This window comes from Silurus aristotelis, assembly GCF_946808225.1.
Source record: "Silurus aristotelis genome assembly, chromosome: 11".
Lineage (NCBI taxonomy): Eukaryota > Metazoa > Chordata > Actinopteri > Siluriformes > Siluridae > Silurus > Silurus aristotelis.
The window spans coordinates 6566859-6583194 of NC_139584.1; the positions used below are offsets into that span (position 1 = coordinate 6566859).

Consider the following 16336-nt stretch of genomic DNA (forward strand, 5'->3'; position numbering starts at 1 on the left):
GCATCTTAGTAGTGCTGGAATTTGAACTCACAACCTTCTTTCAGAAATCCAAGTCCAACTAATAGTTACAACCTTCCTAAGTTCTCGAACACCGGCTGATTCCTCCATTGCCCTCTTGTAGTGGCCGGCATCCTACTTACTGGTGCTTCCTGGAAGTAACACATTTATTGTGAAAATGGTCCCGTAATCAATTTACAAATCAATTAATTAATTTCTAGTATTATAGGTGAATTAGATTGTCTGTAGACAACCTTAAACAAAGACAATATAGGATAATTTGAAGTCTGGATGCCCTGGATACAACTGACCAGTATATGTTCCAGGACTTACTGTATATTAAACTAGATTGGGACTTGTCACTGTATGCTTTTATCAAGACTAATAACATGTGCAGTTTTATACAGAAGCTTTGTCTCAGCTTCAGTTGTTCGCAGCTTGTATTGTTAAGGTTAAGGATAAAGAATTGTGAAGTTCCACTTTGCTGTTAATAAAAAAAGTTTTTTTGGAAAACGTATTAAATAAAGTTATTTGCACTCATCTTGTTTACAAAACCCAGCACTTAAGGGCCTTGCTGGGTTTCGAACTCATGGCCTTCCAAATAGACTTTATTGTCATTGTAGTGATAGTTTATAGGACTGTGGTGAGACCTGCGATGTTGTATGGTTTAGAGACAGTGGCATTGAGTAAAAGACAGGAGGTGGAGCTGGAGGTAGCAGAGCTGAAGATGTTGAGGTTTTCGTTGGGAGTGACGAGGGTGGACAAGATTCTAAATGAGTTTATTAGAGGGACAGCGCATGTAGGATGTTTTGGTGACAAGGTGAGGGAGGCAAGGTTGAGATGGTTTGGACATGTGTAGAGGAGGGACATGAATTATATTGGTAGAAGAATGCTGAGGATGGAGCCACCAGGTAAGAGGAAAAGAAGAAGGCCATGGAGGAGGTTTATGGATGTGGTGAGGGAAGACATGCAGGTAGTTGGTGTGAAAGAGGCAGATGTAGAGGACAGGGTGGTATGGAGACGGATGATCCGCTGTGGCGACCCCTAATGGGAGAAGCCGAAAGAAGAAGAAGATTGTCATTGTAGTGATACAATGAAATTTGTTTGGTAGCTCTCAGAGACCAGCAGCAATAAGAAAATTAAGAATAAACAAAAGATAATTGCACTTCAATATAATAATATGGCAATATGTACAGTGAAATATATGTGCAGTGGAACTTGGAACAGTAGAATGCAAAACAGTGCAAAAAGGTTTGTCAGAATAAGGAAATATTGTTATACTAGTAACTGTTAACTAATACCTAATAAGCCAAACTTATGGCGCTATCATCAGCCTTAGAAACTAGAACCTGCCATATATAAACCAAATGCCATATTTTACATGAGTTCTAATAGTTAGTCACTTATGTATCTGAGTCCCCAGAAATTCTGTATTCAAAAGAGTTAGTGTACACTTGAAGACACACTTTTCATTTGCTAAGCTTTGGAACGGTGTCCTGATTAATGTCTTCCTGATCGGCTGCAATTCACGCTGCATTTCAGAAATGATTGTAGTTTTGTACAGCTCTGGATATGACAACCACAATTAGTTTTTCTGTCCGTCTTCATCAACTTGGACGTGAATGACTGAATCCTCTCTCTGACTGTCTTTTTTGATACATGACCATGGCAGAGAACGCTCCGTCAAAACTTTACCTTCTTTTCAACAGGCATATTTTTTTTCTGCATTTGTGCCTGTTGTCTTTCAACATTTTTCATTCATCTTTTAACATTCTCATTTAAATAAATTTAAAGATGGATATTAGAGAGACCTTGTGGATTTTCTAGCCTTTAGCTTTTAGTTTTAATAATACATAGCATCCCTGATATTGGTGGTGGTTTATTTTTTTTTTATGTGTATGTTTTTTATGTATGTTTGCTTTTTCATTTTTGTCATTTCTTTGAAAAAAACAACAACAAGGTGCTTGTATATTTTGACTCTGTTTTTTCTCTGGGCTATTACTGGTCATGTCTATATAAATCTTTGTTATTTATTACATCTTATATGTACTCTTGATTCTTGGAAAAACCCCATTCTGAATGTGCATTTATCCTGCCTAGTTGTCATGGCTGCACCTGATCCCAGATCTTGAAAGACCTTGGTGTTGGCGAGTTTTATTCTATATAAGGGGTAAATAAGAGCGTATAAAAGAAATATACATTTTTCAGACGGATACTGTTTTTTGTTTAGTAGCTAAAATTTCAAACGGTCACTTGACTATTATCAGAACGTTCCATTGCAGTCCCCAAAAAATAGAATGTAGAATAAATTCAGTGCATATTTAATTATTTTTACATAATCCCACTATCTCTATCGAACTGTGCGTCTCGAAGTGTATCGTGTTTAGGTATTTTGTGTAGCTTTATTAGCTTTGGCTTGCCCAATCAATTCCTGCTAAAAAATTAGGCATATGCCATCGACATTTTAACATATTGGTATTTAAAAATCATCAGTCAACCAGGCTTATAACTAGACTAATGGCCAATACAATAGGAAGAAGCCCACAATACCAAATAATAAGCTTTTAATGGTCTTAAAAACAAATCATTATTAAGAATATTATATAAAAAATTGCAGGAAATGTTTTATTCAAAGCACTTTAGTGTCTATAACATTATCTTTTGATACATTATCAACTCTGAATGATGGATAGTAAAGCCCAAAGTGTCTTCTTTCCAAAATGAGAACTGTGTATGTAGCACACTTTTGTTTGGAACTGTTACTATTTAAATTTAGGTAGGTCATTTTCAGCTGTGAGTCCCAAAAGCAGGGTGCATGCTAACAGGTTAAATACATTTTTCAAGATGACCTTGTAAATTTATATCCCTGAAATTTTTGTTCAATAATACATGGTAGGGAGGGTAAGATTCACAGATTCGGTGCGTCAGTATAAAGGTTAACAATGCGATGCATCGATTTAAAAGCGTGCATTGGATACAAGCTGGCATTCGTATTCTGGTGCATCGTTTTTAACATATTTGCATCAGTAAAAAATTATTTAAGCAATATTTTATATGTAGATTGATTTCCCAGTACTGCTGTTGCGATGTGAATATGACATATCACTATGGAGACCGAGGCGTGTCCTGAGAGTCATATAAAACATAGATTAACATGGCAGAGGAAGAAAAGGACAAGATTTATTTCATCTTTATTCTTTCCTTTTTTTTTGTTGCACTACAAATGCCTGTGTGTGAAAGGGCCATGCGCTAGAAGTCAGATGGCTCTTAAATAAATTTGTGATTTGCTGTCTGTCTGAACCAAAGAAATAAAAGCAAGCTATTTGTACAATGTTTAATTACATAGCATCTTATTTTTTCATTGCATCATATTGCATTAAATTAAGTGTTGAATCAAATCGTAATCGGGTCACACCGCATCATAATTGGGTTGAATCATTTTGCATTGGATCAGTAGCTGCTTCATATGTATCTTTAATGTATCGTATTGTTGGCGAGGCATTGAGATTAGAATTTCATCGGCCTCAGGTATCCCTGATACTGGTAGTCTGATTTTAAGTATTGGTTTAAAAGTGTGTTTTATTTTTCATTTCTCTAATGATTTTTGTTGTTTTCTGGTTGTTTTCTGTTTTTTTCCGAAATCTGTCATTATTTGGTTATCTGAGAATGAGAAGGGCTCAAGCCAGGATTGAATCTTATATGACAAATAGTTTGTTGTTGAGATGTTTGAACTGTATGTACTATGTAATATATATAATTTGAAAATTCTCCCCAGCAACTTAAAATTGAAAAGTTTTTAAAAGTTTTCAAACTTTCACATGTCAACCAGGACCATGTCAATCCACCATAACAAAGTTGATGACTCATATAAAAGCACCAAATGCCCTTTGGTTCTCCTCAGACCTATTAGTGACCTATTTAGTTAGGATGAACAAAGCAACTCAGCGCTCTAAAGAACTTGAGTCAGCTCTTGAGATCAATACCTCAACTCCATCTGCAGTAAGTTTTTAATCCTAATATTCCTCACCCTGGTTTCACAGACGAATGCATTCTATCTGCAGGAGTCCAGGATTTGCTAACTGCAGAGCTTCTTACTCCAAAAACAACATATTGTGCACAGGGGATGCTAGGAAAATGCCCAGAAGAACCCAGTCATTATTAGCATAAAATTGCGGAATTAATAACAAGATTGCCTTTAGGGGAGAGGGGATTTCTGAATCTCTCTCTGAAGTTAATACTTTTACACCGTCTTGCAGCACGTCTCGCCGGCCGATTCACACCAGAGGAGATGCCAGATCGATTTCAAATTAACTCAAACGCGAACAGAAACAGCAATGGAAAGGGGGTTAATAAAATGAGGTTCCAAATGGGTGAAGACATCGAGGCAGTGATTTTTATTTTTTTTATATGTTTTACAGTCCTGTGAGAGTAAAAGAAAGCTGAAGCTGTGTCTAAATAATGAGACGGATATACTGAGTATTATCATGATGAGGAGAAATGCGGAAAGGCATGACCTGTGGCCGAGCATATCTATGCAACTTATCAAGCATAAACCCCACCCTAATGATTTCCTTGCCGAGTAAATGAACGCTTTGTTCATGGCGGATCACTGCTTCAGTGCAGTGATGCAATAATGTGCCCTCAGGGCCATTTCAAAGCAGAGATTACTGTTACATCTGAATCATCATCTGGTCTAATGGCCTAGTTTATATCACTATTACTATTACTATTACTATTACTGTCTGGTCCTCTGTCACTTACTAATCATGTTGTCAGTGCATGGTAGGCAATTATCACACATTTACAATCTTCAGCTGTTTACAGATATACTGGGAGTGTTGGCATGCCAAATGCTACTAATGGACCAGAAAACTGAACTAAACAATTGAATCTTTCATGGCAATGAAGTTTATACTACTGTGATTGGTCAGAAGGTTTTGATTAATTTTATATAACAGCAGCTTTTCCAAAATTCTAGCTGTATTTCCAATTAATCAGAAGGTGGCAGGTACTCAGTTGGTAAGGCACTGAACGATGGATGGAAGGTTATAAGTTCAAGCCCCAGCACCACCAAGTGGCCCCTCCTGGGCCCTTGAGCAAGACAAAATTCTTGGTGTAACTCCAATATTTGTAGGTTTAATTCCAACAAATAGGGAGGTGGAGTGGTTAGGGCATTGGACTCTGGATCCACTGGTCGCAAGTTCAAATCCCAGCACCACCAAGGTACTCTTTGGATCTTAAGCAACTGTGAACACCCTCGAACAATCTTTTGATACAAGTTATTTGATGAAGACAAATATTTATGTTCATATAGTGGACTTTTTGTTAGGAGATATCTAGATAAACTTTATGGAAGGAGTCTCCATAAAGTTAAGCTCATACGCAGCCTAATGTTGTAATGTTGTAATGAGTGGCTGAGTGGTTTACAATGGTAACAAGGTTCATACTGGACTGAAGGAAGAAAACTAAGGGGCCAATAGGAACAAGTTCACTGTGCAGTAACTCTTCTTTGAGTTGAAATACATCACACCATCCTGTCCTAATTTTCCATTTACAGCATACCATCACGTTATTACCTAATAATTCGTGTCTGTGCTGAACAGCAATCTAAAAACATTCTCTGAAAAGACACGTTCTTCAAAACCTTACCAAACACTATCAATGCCAGTTTTCAACCAGGTATTTAAGCATGTACTGAGTTTCTGAGCTGGATGTAGTACATTCGTGAAAACACATATCTTTTGATGCCCTCTCAGCAGCCCCTGATTTATTTCCTGATGCCCCTAAGCACTGATTCATTTCTATCTACGCTAATTCTTTTCCTTATTCACTATAGAATACCCATCAACCTTGAAGCCTTTAATATTCTTTGTTTTGTCAAGTTTATGGACTAAAAACTTTTCTGAGTTCCTGTCCTATTCTTGCTAAATAGAACAAGTTTATATATAATCTGACCTTGAGTTAAGCCTTGTGACAATCACTATAGAAACATACTACTTGCTCTGTCTGGCTAAGTTGATGTAAGTTTTATGATACAATATTTTTACACAGCATTATAACAGCTAGACATATTACACCAAACTTTCTAAACTATAAGTATCCAATCAGGCAATCATTATGCAGTTAAGCTCTCACCTGTACATTCTGTATCATTTCTGTATACTTCTAAAAACTGTATATAATTGTAAATTCGTAGCATATCACAGATTATATTCTATATATCTGTATACCATCTGTATTTACACTGTGTGTAACTCTTGTACAGTTGTAGATACAATGTACAAATCTCATATATAATCTAATATACACAATTTATCTTGTATATACTGTACACTTTATATATTTCATATTTCTCCACATATTTTCTTACACACATCTTGCACATACTCAAATGTAATTTTCACCTGTAGATCTTATATACATAAGTAGTCTTACAAGTACTTGTTCAAGAGCTTCTGCACATTTTTGTGCCTATAGCCTTTGTATTTATTAGTTGTACATATATTTACAGAATTATCTGCAATTGTGAATATGCACAATGCTGGTAGATGCTAAACTTTTGGTTGATGTGTACCTGTAGTATGAAATGACATAAAAAAAAGGTTATATCCGTCTGTCTGTCTGTCTGTCTGTCTGTCTGTCTGTCTGTCTGTCTGTCTGTCTGTCTGTCTGTCTGTCTGTCTGTCTCTCTCTCTCTCTCTCTGTCTGTCTGTTTGTTTGTCTCTCTCTGTCTGTGTATCCACAGTATACCATATAATATCAGGCAAAAAATCTCAAGAGCTTTGCTTTGATGTTCCCATCAAACATAGAATGGGGAAAATAAAATCTCAGTGGCTTGTAGCCTGGCTGATGGTGTCAGTTTGGCTGGTTTGAGTTCTCGCAAGTGCTGACGTCCTGGAATCTAGAGTTTTTATAAAATAATGCCGAAATAAATCCCGGAAAAACACATTCAGTGAGCGACAGCCATGTGGGTGGAAACACTTGATGAATGAGATGAGTGAGTTAAAAGGAGAACAGATAGATTGGTGAACAGCCAGATGGGCTGGTGCTGGCAGAAAAGCTATGTTAATTCAAAAATCCACTCGCCATCTGATGAACAGAAAAGCATCACAGAAAGCATTGCAGACACAATACCTCAAGCCTTGAAGCAGGTGAGCTAAAACACTAGACATAGAATGATGCAAAAAAACAAACAAACAAAAAAATTTTTGTGTGTGGAGTGATTGCAGGCTGAAAGACATTCGTTAAAGATATCTGAGAAAAATAACAAGACTGGTCCAAACTGACAGGAAGTCTGTAGTAACTGAAAAAAAACACTCCTCACATTGGGTTGCACTCCTGTCTGCGAAGAACAAGTATCTGATGTTACAAAGGTCATACAATCTTTCAAACTGTCCTGCTGAAAAAAGAAACAATAGAATTTGCAATATTATACAGAATATGCAATTTTTATTATAGGACTTGTATTGGTTTTAAACAAAATTGGTATTTGTAATTTTTTTTTTTCTATTTTTAATTCGTGGCTCTTAGTTGCATGCTCTGTCTAGTAGTTACCATTATAATCCAACAGAACAACTTTTGCAACTTCCAATGTAGATCACATGTTGGTATTTACTAGACACCAATAGGGACCATTAGAATGTCATTAGAATCCTGAATTCAGTAAATTTCTAAAAACTTTAGTTTGATTATAATGATTTAATGGTACACAAACTTCTAAAGGAAACCACTGGGTAATAGTTTTAATAGTAGGTAGTTGGTTTTATTGGTATTTGTAAAGGAAATCATTAGAATGTTTGTGTTTTTTCTGCCACATGATGAGTTATAGATAAATCATAGTTTAAGTAGTGAACGATTTCTAGTGACAGCTGGAAAAAAAATTTTTTTCCAACAACAAAACCTGTTTAAATGTTTAACTTGGACTGAACTATGCTCGATCTCGCTAACAAACCATCAGATAGAAGCTTTTTTTTTTTGCTTTCGTTTTTTAATCCAGGCTAAGCCGAATGTTTGCTGCAGCTCCCTGTTGACAGTGTCATATATTCTCACATCTCCTTAGTTTCCCTCAGTTTACCCCTTGTCAGCCATGAAGAAGCCACGCATTCTGCCACACTAAAGAGGTGAATGACATGCAGGTTATTTCCCACTCGTCTTCTGTGTGCGAGAACAAAAAAGAAAAGTTTGTATGGAAACTACGAAACTCGTATAGCTGCTGAATTTAAGAGCGGATTCTGAAGTTGTGATGTGATTTTTAGAACCCAGCTTTTGCCTAATTTAATAACTGAAGCTTACAGTAAGCCAAGTGAAGTACACTAAGAATAAACAAGACACCTTATTAAGTTCAGCAGCCCCTTTTTTTTTTTTCTCCACAAAAACCTCTGAACATGATGGGAAAAGCGGCGGTCGATGAAACAACATCGATATATTGTATCCCAGTAATGCAGTGCTTTTACATGTAAAATTCCAACCAGGTCCTATGTAAATGTACAAAATATATATATAAAAAAGTCAATGAAAAATTATATTCAATATTAAAACTAAATACAAGGATTTTTAACATCAAATCAGTTTATAATGATATATTTAAATTAAGTTTTTTACATAAAAATAAAAATCATAATCAATCGTCTTTACAAAAACTTATAGTGACAGTTTATCCTAATATCATATTATATTGTCATACAGTATAACACAGCTGAATGGGAAAAACGAGTAAGTACAGAAGAGTAAAGTGACTGTCTATCAATTTTTTTTCATTGCCCAAGAGCTCACAGTCACACCCCTTGAGTTTTATGTAAGATGTCTGAAATTCACGAGTCACGTAGTTAAAGCTGGAACAAAGTCCTTTCCCCTTCAGTGAACCAATGATTTAGCCATTTTGATTTTGCTTAAGCTAAAGGTGTAATTTTTAGGTGGCTCATATATAACTTTCTTTTAACTTCTCCCATTAGGGATCATCATTAGGGCACATGTTTTTACTCTGGATGCCCTTCCTAACACAACCCTCCCCATTTATCCGGGCTTGGGACCTAGCACTAAGAGTGGCTGGGGTTGGTTCCCTGACCGGGGATCGAACCTGGGGGTGGGGATTTTTGCAAGATTTTTCAATGATTTTTGCACAATTACAGCCCATAAATAAATGAAGCAGTCACACCTAATATAAAAACGAATCAATTATGTAAGACCTGTAAGTCTTGTTCCGTGCCCTACTGAATTCTGTTGATATGCTCTACATTATGTGTGAGTGTTAATAAACAAAGCTGTTCTTTTTCAACAAGAAGCATGTCGATGTCTTTGCAGCAGAGCGTTGTGACTCTTTCTATTCACACCGTGAGACCAAACTGGGTCATTAATTTTTAATCACAGTTCTCCGTCGGCATGGCAGGAGACTGCCTGGTACTCATGGGAGAGCTTTCGGGGAAACTGGTCTCATGTGTGCACAGATGTTCTTCTCAATGTGTTTTACAAGAGAGGAGAAGAGGAAAGAGACGGAGTCTTGGTATATAAATATACACACAGCTACCAAACACACGCACTGATACGACACGCCGTCACTAACATGTCAATTCGGCACACACCTCCTCGAGCAATGACGCATCAAACACACACCCAGCGCTCTTCTGCTTTGATATTGGGTTTCCTTATAACTGAGTGACAGCTCTTTCCAAATCTATCTTTTTTTTTTTTGCCATAACACACTTGTACTTACCCAAACATACACACACACACACACACATACACACACAGCCACTTCTAGCTGTCTACTTCACCACATTTCCCTCCACATTCTTCAATATTTGAAAATAGTTCAACTCATGCGTTGAAAAATGTTGCTGCCGTGTGTGTGAGACTACATGCAAATCAGGAGGCTGATGTTTTAATTACGTCGGCTATCAGCTGTCTTATTTTTTCAAGCTCGACGGAAACAACAAAAATGTCTCTGCATCAGTGGCTTTCTGTGGAATCAAGTGCAATAGCTGCCCTGTCACTGTTTCACCCTTTCGGGACTGAGCATAAATCCATCCATGGGCATCCAAGAAACAAGTCTCAGAGGCTATGAGTTTAAAGAGAAAGTTTTAAGAACATATGGTGGGCAAACAAATAGTTCATTTTGTGAGCCGAGACAGAAATCTGGGATTAAAAAAACAAAGGCTAAATAGAACAGTGATCTGTAGAAGTTTCGATCCCATTTGGGTCCAGAGATGCAAAGTTTGAATCTGATGAAATTCTGTTATGGAAGTGAGCAGAGGGTCAGCAAAAAAGAGCTGAACTCGGCAAGACAAAAGACGAAAACAATTTTTCTGGTTTTTTTTTCCGTTTACAGAAAGCAGAATTGCTACTCTATGGACTCTGTAAAATGGGTAAAACAGAAGTCTTGCTCAATTCTACATTCTTACTTCACATCATTGCTTCATTATTATCTTGCATTGTACAGCATGTTCACTTCATTTGTGTTTGTTTAGGTTTGTTAGATCTCTTTGTTTAGGTTTGTTAGAAGTCGTTAATGAATGTTCTAATTGTGCTGAAATCTCAAATCTCTGGCCTTCCGAGTTACGGGCATGTCATGAACAAAGCAAAACTACATATGATCCTAAAACAGTTGGTAAGATTCAAATGGTAATTTTTCATACTACAAGTACAATGTTGTCCTCTATGGTTTTAGTCTGTATGGATTTTCTGCACAGCTTTTCTAATGACATCAGCTACCCAGAAGAACCCAGAAACTGGGACCAAATAAGCTGCAATGGAGTTTTCTTATGCTGTCTGTTCTTTCCCTTTAAACACACACTATATCACAATCACAACCGCCGGACTCACACACTTGAACTGAGGAAGGACTCTGAGAAAGGGTAGCATCCGTCTTCCTGTTATTCTGCTTGCATTGCTTTTTTCTGCTACTCTGCCTTTAGGCGATTCTTAGCTGAACTTTTTTCTCATCGGTTTTATCTCATTCTTTGCCTTGACTAGCGTAGGCTTTAGTTTGTTTACAAGTTGTGTTTGTGTGTTTATGCTTTGGTTATTTGAATAGTGATCTGAAATTTAAATCATCAGTGTTCAGGGTTTGTTAAAAGCCTCTGATTAAGATTCACTGCGGTATAAAGCTGATTCCTTGACTGGGGTGTCATTAAGCTCTTTAAAAATTAAGCTTCCTGTTTAAAAAAAAATTTATGAAAATGAAAAATGAATATGAAAAAACGTATTTAAACACTGAAAAAAGAAATTGCATTTATTTTTTGCTGATCATGACTGCATTTTGCTCTTAAATTAGTAACACTGATTTTTAGCAATGAAATTTAGCAAATACACAAAAAGTGCTCACTTACATTAATAGCATGAGGACATTAAGAACTAAAGATTAATCCAAAACTGGAGAAAAAGTAATTTCAATCTATATGTAAAATGGTTGTATCAATGACAACATAAGTCAAAATCTGATTAAAAAATTAATCAAGAGAAAAGGAAAATGAAAGGTTTTATTTGCTTGTCATACTGTATGTACCCTACAGTAACCCTACACTAAAGTTCTTTCTTCCCAAATACCAGTGATGGAAAGCTGGGGTCAGACATGATACAGTGACCCTGGAGCACAGAGGTTCAAGAGCCTTGTTTAAGGGCCCAAGAATACCAGCTTAGTGATACAGGGGTTTGAGCCCCTGACCTTCCTAACAGTAACTCTGAGTCCTAACCAATCAGCTACCACTTCCCCAGAGAGAAAGACAGAGAGAGCGAGCAAAAAAAAAAAAAAATGAACAAACGAATGAACTAGCAGGCAAACGAACAAACGAACAAACAAACAAACAAACAAACAAACAAACTTATTTTATTCTACGTCAGCTCTTGGTGAATATTCCAAACTTTTTATTGAACTGAAAGTGTTTAGTATAGTGTGTTTAACATAAATATACACTTTTCAGCCCCTATAACAGATGGAAAATCATGTTTCACAAGTAAAATGCAAAATGGGTTCACATAGTAATGAGAAATGTACATGTACAGCATTGGGCAGACTCAATTATCTATGTAAGTTTTTTCCTCATTTATACAACTGAACAGCTATGAGGTTAAGAGCCTCAAACCAGGGGCGCCAGAGGGGGCAGATTGGCATGGCTGAGATTTTATCTTACAACCTTTAAATCCAAAGTCCAATGCCTTACCCACTAAGCTATACCTCCCCTAATTTGTCATTTTACTTGTAGAAAAGTACAGGTAAAAGGCTGGACAAAGCAAATCAAAACAAAAATGATGTTGAAGTAAAAATAGGTGCATAAACTTCACACTGAGGCAGGACATACTCTATAGCTGAAGTGTGACAGTGTTTAGAAAGTCGTGTAAGCTTTCACTTCATTTACACTTCACTGTCTCCACAGAAATATTTTGTAGCAGTTGATACACTTTTTTTTACGTGATTGCAGGCACTGTGAAGTAAAACCTGATGATGCCAATGCTATTAAAGTACATGTACATATATATATATATATATATATATATATATATATATATATATATATATATATATATATATATATATATATATATATATATATATATATATATCAGTGTTTAAGTTAAAGAATTTGGAGTGAGGATGTGGAGATTTGTGGTCATGCAGCCATAAGGGTGTTAGTAAAGTCAGGTACTGATGTAGGTGAGGTGAGGACACCTGGGGTGCAGTCAGCATTTTAGTTAATCCCAAAGGTGTTCAGTAGGGTCTCTATATAAAAGCTCTATAGCAGGCCACTCGAGATCTTCCCCTCCATCCCATGTAATCCATATATTCATAGAGCTGGCTTTGTACAGGTTTGAGTCTCTTAACTGAAAAGGAATATTTAATGAAGATTTACCGATTTCTTTATCTTTATTGACAGTGGCATTGACAGAAAGACAGGAGGTGGAGCTGGAGGTAGCAGAGCTGAAGATGTTGCGATTTCCATTGGGAGTGACGATTATGGACATGATCAGAAATTACAAGATTATTTGCAGGTAAGATGCTTTGGAAACAAGGTGAAAGAGAGTGGAAGTCCAGTTTGTGTCAATGATAGCTTCAGATTCCCGTTACTGACGGGTATAAAACCCTCTTGTAGCCCATCCGCTGCAGTATCCAAAGTTCTGTGCATGCAAAAGTTATATGTGGTACTATAATCTGTCCTTGCAGCTCGATCCATTCTTTTTGTTTTTCCCTGGAACTTTCAATGAGGTGTTTCCACCCACATAACTGTTGTTTTTTTGTGCCATTCTGCATAAACCTTTCATGACTGTTGAGTGTAAATATTCCAGAAGATCAGCGGTTTCTAAAATACTAAAAGCAGCCCATCTGGTAGCAACAACCAAGCCATGATCAAAGTCACCAAGCAAGAACACACTATTTCCTCATTCTAATGTTTGATGTGAACATTACCTAAAGCTCTGCATCCAGCTGATTCTGATGGAGTGGTCTTTGAAATGATCTTTCTTAAAGGCTACAGCAGGATCGAGGAAGAACTGGAGCGTCCAGAAAAAAAGGGGAAAAAATTGCTCCAATTATACGTTTAAATGCTGAAATGGAGAGCAAACAGTTACCTTTTAGACAGAGCTCATATCTCACGGTAACACACTCTGGATGTGGAGCCGTCAAACTAAAAATAGGTGCGTAAGCTTCTCACTAAGGCATGATATTTAATCAAAGTGTGAACAGTGTTTAGTAGGTAGTGAAGCTTTCACTTAATTTACACCTCACTTTATCAGCGCAAAATATTGTTGGAGTCGACACTTCATTTTTTTTTTCCAACGTATATTTGCAAGCACCGTGGAGATTTTAGCAAAGAGGTTCTAGTTAACGCGTGTAAAGCCTGTAATTATGCCAATGACATGAAAGTTCACATCTTATACAGGGTTTATTTGCAATTATTTGGTTTAGAGTGTTACTTTAAAATTGCAATAGGTTTACAGTTCAATTTAATTTTATTTTTTTTTATTATTTTTTTTGGATGGATTGTAAACCAGTGCTCCAATGAGGTTTTGCAGGTTGATATATTCATAGTTGGATTTTTAAAATAAAAGTCAGTTGTATCTTAAACAACATGTCCACAACTTTCAAAACAATATCCAGTTTGAAAGTCTGAGTGTCACGTCAGTGCAGGAATCAAAAGTCCATCTACACTTCCCAGAATGCAGCATGGTCTATGAAACATGGCCACACACTCCCCTGATAATTAAGCACACACACACACCTGGGCTCAATCACAATCATCGCCATGCTCAAACATTTAAAACACTACTGTCATGCATTGCTTTGTTCAATTCAATAATTTTGTATTTATTTGTATACAACTTTCAACAATGGGCATTGTCTCAAAGCAGCTTTACAAAAATAAAGTGGTATAAAAGGGAAATGTTGTGCCTATAAGTTTCTTCCTTATAATTGTAAGTTTATCCCAAACTTTTCCGTCAAATTATTTGAATTGTTTTAGGCTTTTAGGAGTTGAATAAGTAGGAAAAAGCAAAATGAACTGAGCAAAACCTGGAAAATGCACTAATAATTAGAGCTGCTCCTATCGATAATTTTAGTAATTGAGTATTCTAACGAATATTCCATCGTTTAATCGAGCAATCGAATAAAAAGTTACTTTTTCTCTATTAAAAAGCAATACTAAATAAGAGAGAGAAAATAAGACGGGTCTCTTAAAATGAACAAGTCATTTGTTTTTCTTTTTAGAAATCATTTTATTACTGTAATTGTATACAAGAATATTGATGAAAAAACATTTAGTGCATTTAATAGCCATATTACATCAAAATACAAATACAGTGCCTCCGCAGTGTAGAGTAGGGTATGGGAAAATATTCGTTTAATGATACGTATAATCATTCTCACTCTTGTATTTATTGATTAAATCTCGCACGGTATCGCGATTGTTACAATTTTCCACTTACTAAATCCTGTATTTATCGCCAGCTTTAAAAACGTGTTCCACTATATATAAAATAAAATATAAAATGATTAATATAAATGTCAAATTACTTTAGAAACGTTAAACGCACTGTATGGAGTTTTGTTTGAGTTTGACAATTTTCTAAACTTTGGAACCTTTCTGTCGTTTTTCTTTAGCCTGAATCGTCTCCTCTCCCCTCGCTTTTTTTCCCCCCGTTCCTCCTTTTTTCAATCTTCAGCATCTTCTGTGTTACCTGTCCAGAGCGCTCCAGGGTTAACCAGGCGGTGTGTCAGTAATACTGCTCCATGGGAAACACAGTGCTCTGTGTTTAGTTAAATGTACTAAACAAATTTTTGTCATCTAATTACCTTAGTTAATTGTTATTTATAATGTATTTTTATTGCATTTTACTGACAACATTATCCAGGGTGACTTACAGAGGTACATTTTAGATCAATCTTATTTATTCAACTGTGCAAGTGAGGGTTTAGAGCCTTGCTCAAGGGCCCCAAGAGTGACAGTTCAGAGGTGCTGTGATTTAAACTCATGACTGGTAATTCATTTCAGATCATATTTAAACCGAAGACCATTAATTAAAGAAGCAGAGTCTGATATTGCATTATCCATTTAGGCAACTAAAATTGAGAATGCAAAAAACATCATGTTGATCAAATAGTCTATAATTTAGCAATTACAGAGCAATTCACAGTACCGTAATGTATAAAATTGACAGATTATATGTATATACTGTATGTGGCAGTGGGTCTGTGGATGAGCATCGGTTTACGAGTGGAGGGCAGAACTGGACATGCTCTGTTTTAGTGTCCAGCTACGCTAAAAAAAGGCAGAGAGACAAGAGCTAAAATTGGGCTTAAAAACACCAAAAAAAGCAGAAAAAAATATGTGCTCAAGCACCTAAACTTTGCTGGCCGCTGGTGTGAGTGAGGCATCTAAAAAAAGCAGGAGTTGCATATATCCGGAAGCTTCCCAATTTATTTATATCTTTTGTTTTTCTTTTTTTGTATCGCTATCATCATCGTAAGATCTAAAAATCGTAAGTCAAACCATATATCACCTGTATATGCATCACATATTGATGATCCATATTGTGCTAAAAATATTAAACGGTGTTGAGTGTTAAGGATATCGCATCAGAATACCAAAACCTCATTTCAAATAAACTCTTCCAATCTGCACTACTCCATCAGGGTATGCAGGTGTGTATTGCCCGAGCCAGGATGCCTGTAGGGTGCATATTAGCCACGCAGTTGTTGTTAAGCAACACACTAGCCAGGGAACGAGAGCACACTATAGTCTGTAAAAAGGCAAACAAGAACATGAAAGCGCAAACATTCCCCGAGGCAAACTTGTGGACACTTGTGCTTCACGCTGGCTGCGATGTTCAAAGTTCGAGCATTTATGATGCAGGG

At 36.5% G+C, this 16336-nt stretch overlaps 1 protein-coding gene across 1 annotated transcript in view; it reads right to left on the minus strand.

The window, feature by feature from the left end:
• Window positions 1–16336, minus strand: part of LOC310733811 (fibrinogen C domain-containing protein 1-A-like) — a 100801-nt gene that overhangs the window by 12008 nt on the left and 72457 nt on the right. The window lies entirely within an intron of this gene.